Source organism: Manacus vitellinus, unplaced genomic scaffold, assembly GCF_001715985.3.
Source record: "Manacus vitellinus isolate BGI_N305 unplaced genomic scaffold, ASM171598v3 scaffold_39_pilon, whole genome shotgun sequence".
In the NCBI taxonomy this organism is placed as follows: Eukaryota; Metazoa; Chordata; class Aves; order Passeriformes; family Pipridae; genus Manacus; species Manacus vitellinus.
The window spans coordinates 938616-948051 of record NW_021940534.1 but is presented as its reverse complement, the minus strand read 5'-3'; positions in this window follow the sequence as shown (position 1 = coordinate 948051).

Below are 9436 nucleotides of genomic sequence, written 5' to 3'. Positions count from 1 at the left end.
TTCCCTTTCACCATGTTTGGTGGGGAAAAAGTAATCCCTTTTTAATCATAGACCAAGTCATGTGTTAATACTCCCCACTGCATATTCAGAAGTAAATTTAGTATGAAGAATTGAAGCCATAACCACCTCCAAGGAGCAGGTGGGCACCTACAGTAATTACCCCTGGACACGGAGCTATGACGACGGGGTAAGAAAGAGAGCGTAGAGCAAGTCCTGGCATACAGTGCCTTTCTCATGCTCTCTGCTTGCTGAAAACAGTAGTGTCATACATGAGGTAGCCAAAACATGATGTAAGAAAGGTCAAGCTAAAGCATATATCATGGTTGGGTAATTTTGATGGTGTTACTGGGAGGTTTGGGGTGGTGCTTCCTTGATGCACAGCCCAGCTCAGCTCTGCGCCTCAGTGTACAGTGCTCTCTCTGCATGGAATTCCCTGGCATCGGGCTGTGACTCAGTGTTTGGCAGGGGATAACCCCACCTCCCCCTCCTTTTCAGGCCACTGCACACAGAACACCACCCAGATCTCTGTGTTCATGTTTTCCATTTAAAAGCACTCAGGGCCACCCAGTGCTTTGAGTGAGCAGCTGTAGTAGTGGTTCTTATATTGGCCAGAGTGGGACATGTTCTCACACTAAATATGGGTGGCCTTGAGTTCCTCAGGAAAGAGCACTTTCTCACTATTTGGAGGTGGCACCTATTGACTGCCTTTCCAGCTCTGCTGCCTGAAATACTTTTCTTCTACTTCCTGTGTCTGCAGATTTGCGTGTGTTCAATGGTCTTGAAAAACTTCACATGGGGGAAAATCTTTTGAATCTGCTGCTCTGCTATAGAGAGACCAGTGTAATGAGAAACAATTATCTTAAAAAAAAAAATTATTAAATAAGGTCCCTTGTTCTTTTCTCCATCTCCTGCCCCTTTTGCTCCCTCCTCTTTCCCAACTAAGGACTACAGGTGACTCTTGTACATAGTACATATTTTCTGATCAGCCCTCTGAAGGCTAAGTCCCCTGTTCTTTCATACAAGAATGCCACTTCTTTTTTATGAACTGAGCTTATTAACCTGCCTTTCACTTTGTGTAAATTGTAATTAAAATGTATGAAGAATTTGACTTGCAGTGTACCCTTCTGGGGCTGTTGTGGGGTCTACCTTAGCAGCATGTACCAAGAGCACACTAAAACATTTTTTTTTTTTTTAAAGAAGCCTTGGGTCATTTCAGAGCCGTTTGTGCAGCCATGGCAGGTACTAGTGTAGACCTCTGGCAGGAAGTGCAAAGAATGAGCTCAGATCACAGTCAGCTCTAGCAAAGTCAACACATTCCTGGTCTCCAAATAGCTATTTTATTAGGCAATGGTTTAAATACTCTTCCCCTCCTTTATGGGAAAATTGGTGAAGAAGGTAAAGGGAAATAACATCATTTGTGACCCTAATTGAAATATTACTAGAGCAAAGTGAAAGTTTTTGTTGATCTGTGTAACCCACGAAGGCAAATGTGGTGGGAGACCAGGTAGGCTGCTGGATTTTAGAAATTTGAGATAACCAACTGGTGAATGATAATTTGCCAGCAATATTTGCAGGGGGCTTTACTTCTGTGGTGTGTTTGGTTTGCTTTTTGTTTGTTTGTTTGTTTGTTTTGTTGTTGTTTTGCTTGGGGGTTTTGTGGATGTTTTTCTAATTTACTTTTAAAAGTCAAGCTATCGTTCTGTTATGATGAGTTATGACTCTTAGTGTATTATATGGCTGAATCCTCCTCCAATGCAAATAAGGAGTTGATAGAATTATTTTACACACCATTATTTTTAAGCAAGCTTTATTGTTGATAGCTGTGTCTGTGATACAGACAGATCAGAAGCTGACAATTTCCACTATTTTAATTTAATTATTCAGAGATGTGGTTGTTGGTTTGTTTTCTCCTTTTTGTGTGTGTGTGACCTATCTGATTATCTCTGCTTCTGCCTCTTTATACTGCATTGCCCACAGTATGCTTTTTGTAACCCAGAATTCCTAAACTGAATGGTAAGGCTCAGTGTATTTGCCATTGTAATCTCCATATTGCCCTACTTTTAATCTCCCCAACATCAAGATTTTAAAAGCAAGACTGATGTTTTGTTGACAAGGGAGTGGAAAAGAAGATATATATATGATATATAGACTTCAGAGTGGCCTGTCCATATGTGTAAAGTGCTAATTCATTCACTTTTGAGGGTCAGAGTTAGAGGAGGTCTGGGTGGGTGCTGATTTCTTATCAACATCTTCTGGTCTTTGCTCCACTCTGTGGCTTGAGGGTATTGTGAGCCAATGCAGAATTTAATGGGGGACGTTTGCCTTTTCTGTAGGAGGCTGAACGTGGTCTTTTGCGATGCCTGTGTCTTCCCAGATGCAACAAAACCGAGACTGGTGAGTGGCTTTGGACCAGCTTGTCATTTCAGTCGAGTTGTATCTTTGCACTCAAACAGTTTCTAGTATGTGCCTTAATTAATTAAATAGTATAATGTGTCCAAAGGAACCTCCTCCACCTCTTTCCTTGGATAGTGGCTTCCTCAGATGATTTTTCATTTAAAACCCCCAGTAAGACTGCTTCTTTTGATACTATTCTTTTTCTTTCCCTTGTGCAGGGTAAGCCAGCTTCATTATAAAGGCAGTGTAGCCGGGCAGTTTCTTATAGCTGTGGGTAAATAGCGGGACCTTTGAGCCGAGCCATTCCAGATGACCTAGGATGAATCAGGCTGCATTCCTAGCGAGGGCACCCCTTTTCCTAAACAGAGGAAAAGCTGCCTTTTAAGCACACCCGCTTATAACTTGTTTGGGTGCAGATGTTTTGCAGTGTTGGTTTTTGCTATGCTGAGAATATAGCATAAGGTTAACAAAATATTTAAACTGTAACATAGTCACAGGCTGAGTGCACAAGGTTTACTTAAGGGAGGAGAGTGCTATTTATGGAAAGCATGTGGTTTGCTTCCTCCCCCCAAAACAGGAATGTTTCTTTGGGGTTTGGCATGCTCTTCCATACAGTATGCAAAAGAAAGAGAGGAAGGTTTTTGGGAACTTTCCATACATTCATGTCCATTTTCGCAGCCCAGGTGTGGAAGTTTTCTGATATGCATTCATATTTTACCCACTAGGTTTTGAGCAGTATTTTTAGTCTTTTACAATCAAATGAAGCAATTTTCTCCCCTTTATAGTAGTGGTACATTGATAATCTGAATTAAGTGCAAATTATGGGAGCTGACTAGGGGAAAATGAGAAAAAGACATTACAGCTCTCACAAATGCTTCATTATACTAAACTGCTGATTTTAAAATTCATTTCATTGAGTTTAAAGTGAAATGTTTAAAGGAAGTGTGTGTAACTGGAAAGGTTGCCATGCTGCTTAAAAAAAAATTTTATGGTGATATGAGATACTTGGTTGTCATTGTGTCAATTATGGCTCGTCAGGCAACATTAGTCTTTGATGTCTGGCATTTGAGGAAGACAGTTATATGAGAGAGTTAAAAGGCCCTGGAAAGTATGTTTGTTAGTGGTAGAGTTGAGTAAGATATTCAGCTCAGACAAAAGATCTTTACAGTCCAATATTGCCAAGAGAGGAAAATATTTTTATGACTTGAGAAAACATATAAATTCTTTACCTAATGTTGGGGAATGATTGATCCAGCAATGACCAGTCCAGACATGGGTCTTTCAGAATAGCAACTTGATGTGCAGTGCACAGTGTTGTAAGCTCTTGCACAGAATGCTGCATGCCCTAAATTTAGGAACCCGTGCTTGTCTCCAAGGGATGCTCATCCATTTGAGCAGCATGTCTTGTGCAGTGTGGGTTTTCTGCCCTTCCATGAACTTAGGAAGCAATTAGCTATCAAATGCTATACCCATATTGGAGGTTTGAAACCCATAGATTTTTGTTCAAACCATTAAGCTCTTTCATCTAATGAAAATCACTTTCTTTTAAAAAGGAAAACATTAAAACAAACAATAACTATTTTTTTTCCTAATGACTTTTTTGATCCAAGAGCTTTCAGAGTGCTTAGCCTTGCAACTTCAGATTTATTTTTTTTTTTAAATTGCTTTGAAAAATCACAGGATGTTTCTGTGGTGAACATACATCTGTGCTGGCTTTCGCTGAGCTTTGGAAATAGGTCAGGAATTAAAGCACCGGCTTTGTGGTTCTGAGGAAAGCCCTTAAGAAACTCTCTCAGACATTAGAGGGTAAAGAGGGGTCACTGGAAATACTGTTTGACCATATATAGATGGCATGGTCTCTCTTGTCTACATGCACGTACGACTATATACAACCACATATACGTATGAGATGTTGAAAGTGGTGCTCTTCCATGCTTGCTTAGAAAGGACAGATTGCTGCAGGACAAAAAAGAGGTAGTCATGGGAAAACATTAGAAAGAAATTCTCTGCCTTCTTTTGACAGTGGTAACTCCTTACATGCCTTAAGCTCAGCTACATGTCCTGAGCTTAGTCCTTTTGTTTCGTGTATCTCTGTGAAAAAACCAACCCTGTGTGAGGCGTGCATTCACTGTGCAGTTGCATTGCCATGGAAACTGGCACCAAACCTCATTCACACATCGTGCCTGGATAAGGATGGATGGAGGTCAGGCTACTGACGGGCCACTGATGGATGGAGGTCGGGCACTGGCATCTGTGCTGTGCTGCCCTGGGGTCTTTTGCAAGCCCTCCTAAGAGGGAGGCAATGAGAAGAAGGATGGTGTCTTGCAGAAGGGAAGAGGCAAAAGGTTGTCCAGGCAGCAAAAATGGCCAATGAAGTGTGAAAAATCAACCATTTTGCCCTGCTCTCAAATATTCCTGTTTTGCTGCAGTTTGTTAATTTAGCTTTTTTGATTTCAGAATAATATTGGAAATGAATAATTGCTGCAATACTAGTGGGAGGTGGGTCTCAGCAGGTCTCAGCAGAGCTTTGGGTCAGTGAGGCATGCACAGAAGGAGCAGTGTGTGAAGCACAGAGGTGGAGATCTTGGCATAGGGGTTAAACCTGGACCTAATTTCTATAGGGTTTTCTGCAACATTAAAGAAAAAAAAGTTCAAAGCCTTAGGCAAAAAACCCCACAAGTTAAAGAGAACTGAAATAAAGCAAAATCCAACCTTTGGGGTAAATGGAATTCCCCAATCTTTGTCCATCCCTTCTTACTAGGAATATTATAGCAGGATTACCAAATATGAGGCTTTTTCTTTTAAACATAACAGAAGAGCAAAAGAGAAATGGGATGAGAGGTGTTTTTGTTTTTTTTTTTCTCCAAGACATTTTTCCTTTCCTTTGGCATAAGCAACTTCTTCCATCTCTCCCTATGCCCATTATTTGCTAGACCTGTGGGTGGCCTTTAAACAACCTTATCACAGTGTAGTTTTTGCTATTCTAAAACATTAATTTCCATGCATGCTGTGTAGGCTGCTTGCCTTCGTGATGTGCACAGTATTTCACATCTTCTGTTCCCAGGTTAGGGAGAGCAGCTATTGCTTTCTGACCCCTCTTCTTCCCCTCTGCCCCCTCCCAGAGCTTCGGTGTGCACTGAGGATGCAGCACAGCTGGGAGAGCCCCCCAGTCTCTTAGTACCGCCTTCAGATGAAGGAAGCAAATCACATTTCCAGATGCTGTTATGAGGTCCCTTTTCTTTGTTGTGGCCACTGCTGGGTGTGTTTTACTGGCAAACTGTTAGCATGGCTAAAGGGTTAGAAACCAGAGCATGATACAAACCTTGGATAATGCAACCAATCAGTGCGGCTTTAAAGGTTCTTCTCCCTTTCTGTGCCTCCTGCTCTCTTTCCTGGGCTTGCTGAATCAAGCCAAACTGGCTGGTATAGGTAAAATGAATATATTAACAAAAAGTTTGCTGTACGTTTGTTTCTCCTCCTTCTTCTTTCCAAGCAACCTGTGGGGCCTGTGGGCAACGTGCCATGCTGTCAAAATATTTTAAGCATTAAGCCATTTCTTTGGGAGTTGGTATTTATCTGAAACTATATGCACTTAATCTCTAAGTGCTGTAAATTTATTTTTTACCTTTTATTACATAAACATACTTTCAAATCTGAGACCTGCCTTGCATAAATGTGCAATAATACACTTAGTCTTGGCCCCTGAGAGGATTTGACTGTAGTCAGGTGGTTGTTCAACATCTTACCAAGGGTAAATTGAGCTCCAGTGCAAGGTGAAGGCCCAAGCTGGCTGGGGGAGCTGTATTGTGGCTGCTTCTATTTCTCTCCTGCAGCAACTCTGCTCCATGCTTTTTCCTGCAGGGGACATGTCAAGGACACAGTGCATGGAGGCAGAAAGGGGAAAAGCAAAGCTTATGCTACTTATGCTGTTCCTTGGCAAAGCAAACTGGTGTTTTCAGGAGGCTCTGTGCTTAGTCACTTTGAAGTCAGGTACAATATGCTTGTCCTCATAATCTGGGATCCTTGATGGCTTCATTTCAGATCCTATGTTTCTGTGAGAAACCAGGTGTATGTAACTCCTTTATCTCAACGTCCTCTGATGCTGGTCATGCACATGGGATGCAGCACATGTACATCTCGAGCTGTGGTCTCTTTGCTCTGTACCCCTTCATGTCTCCTTGCTTGCCCTCAGTTATGTCAGTAATGATAAAATGAGGGTGATGACGGTTATTCAGGATTCCTCACTATGCATGTGTGTCAAAGCCTACCACAATTATCCATCCCCTATGATCCCAGGCAGCAGGATGACATCATTGCCATGAAATCATTGAGCTGCAATACCATATGGGTCCAGCTCCAGGATATTCGAGCTGTGTGTGGCTTATTGTTACATACGTGGCTAATTGCTAACTGGGTCTTCAAGTGGTGGTGCCCCAAAAATGAGTTGCTGTCATTTTCTTTTTGATTAGTCTCCTCTAATTGAAAAGAAGTCTTCCCTTGAGGAAGGTTTTTCTTCATATATTTTGTTAGTGGATACTTCCTTTGATTTGTAAACTTACTTCCCTAAAGAGATCCTAGAAAAAAGAAGTGGACTGACAAAGATTAAATATTCTTACTAAACATGAGGTTGATAATGTTCAAGTTTTTAAAAAAAATTAAAAAATCTTAAAATAACCTTGTTTCTGGTCTTTCTTGCAGATTTTAAAATGTCACTGCCAAGAGAAATGGCTGCAGTAGTGTATGAAGTTATGGAAAAAACAGAGCTGAATCTCTTTTTTTTATGTTATTGTTATTATACTACCTAGTCCCCTCTTTTGAAAACATAAGTCAGAGAAATGTGTGCATGGAAGTTTAGAAATAAACACCCGGACTCCTTTTAACATTAAAATACTTGGAATATATAAAGATTACCTCGATAGACATGCTTTGTTCATTAAATGAATCAATGAAATTTGGCATGCTTCTTAAAGAGGCCTTTTGCCAGTCATTTCCCATATTCTTAGCTCATGCCTTTGCATAATGATTTAATCCATGGTGGGCAGGAATAATTCAGCCCAATGATGAATAATGGTAGCATTTGTGGTCAACTGGTCATGACATTCTCATTCGAGCCTTTCTCTTTGGGAATTGCGTCTTCGAGTCATGAGATTTGCATTAATGTCAGGAGCAAGAGCAGCACAGAGTCAGGCTGCATGAGGGAGAAAAGGGACACTTGTTTTACAGGGTCCACTGTGTGTGTGTGTGTGTGTGTGTGGGTAATTAAAAAAAAAAAGCTTTGCTTAAAATACTGGTAGCTTTACAATCATCTCTTTGTGACACTCCCTTCACCCCCAAGTACTTCTGTGCTTTAATCAACGTATGTCTGTGCACAAGACCCACTGGAATCTCAGTGAGGGAAAAACAACCTGTGGGAAAGGAGGTGGTATGAGTAGAGAAGGACAGGGAAAGGAGGAATTTTTTTGTAGCCTAAAATAAGCAAATGCAAAAAAGAGCAGATGATTTAAACATGTTGGAATCAGACATGCTACCCCAGATTTGGATCCTCCTGTGCAGAGGAGGAAGGTGAGCATGTTGGTAAACCTGGGGATCATGTTTAAATTGGGACATGATGTAAACACTGTCATGCCAGAATGACCTACTTTCATCATGCCTCATCTGTGTCCGTTGTTTCTAACTCCTAAGTATTAGGTATATATGAAGGTTAAATATATAGAGAAAAATTATTCATTGGTAAGTAGAAAGGGATGTGTGAAAAATGCAACTTTCCCCACTACAACTGAAAAAGGCAAAGATACTCCTGTGGGTATGTACTTGTGGTAGGTGCATATAAAAATAGTCTGGACATTATAGTTTTGATTAAAGGTAGGTTTGAAGTACTGTGATCATGCTAATTAGATGTGTGGGATGTATCTGCTTTGTATTGAAACAAAAAATGCGTTCACAGGAAGACGAATAAATGGCAAAGGAGTATCTGTGGTTAGAGGGAGAAGAATTATTAACATTCTGATGACTTTTGCAAACTGAAAGTCTGGGAAGTTGGTTGTGGACTAAGAAAACCACAAGTACTCAGGTTTGTTTTAATTTAAGTCTCTCAGAATTTGTTTAAATGTGTGAGTAGATTTCTAAATATTGTGGCAATAGAAGAGCTGACACTATTTCCATCCTTCAGATGTCATTTACAGGACACTGGAGATGGTTGAAGAACCAGAAATCTACACTGTTCTTCTGTAGTGTAAACTACTGCTGAAAATCATAAGGAAGAACAAGAAACTTGATTTACAGTATTGAATAAAGTGACATTAAGAGAGCATATGCCACCTTGTCACGTTACTTAAGAGATTCTGACAATATACCCAAAGCAACTCCATCTTAAAAACTGACGAAAGAAAATCATGTCACACCTGATAGTGTTCTGATGTGTTCCATTACTTGTGAATTTCTACATGGATTCTTCACACACAAATTATTATAAGCAGCAATGGCCTTATTCAAGATGCCACAAATAAGGTAACAGAAACATGTCAAAATTGTACAGTTTGTGCTGAAGTGTAACTATTCTACAGCAGCTGAAAGGGCTGAAGCTAACTTTGTGCATCTGAGATATGTTATAAATTCTTAGTAATAGCAACTCCAGTATTTGACCTATGGTTTCAGAGCAGTTTGGAAAAGTATTTTCACACAGTACATGCCCAATTTTTTTTTTAAACTATCCTTTGCATTTCTTTAAGTCATGTAAAAGTTTGTAACCAGAGACTATAGACCAATCACTCATCCAAAGTAAGCAGCAACGTCAGCTGGAACACCGGATTAAACTGCTAAAATATTTTCTTTCATTCATTTGTATGGCAGTGCTGTATAAAAGTTCCAACTGAAAGTGAGGACCCGTGTTCTTTTATCTTGTAGAAAAGCAGAATGCAGTGTATGGAGAGAGCACAGAGAGCATACAGAGATTGCACACAGTAAAAATTTGACCTGAGAAGAGTTTGGGGAAGAAGGAGTAGGAGTAAAGGTGTTTATTCTGTTATGGTTAAAACAAAATTAC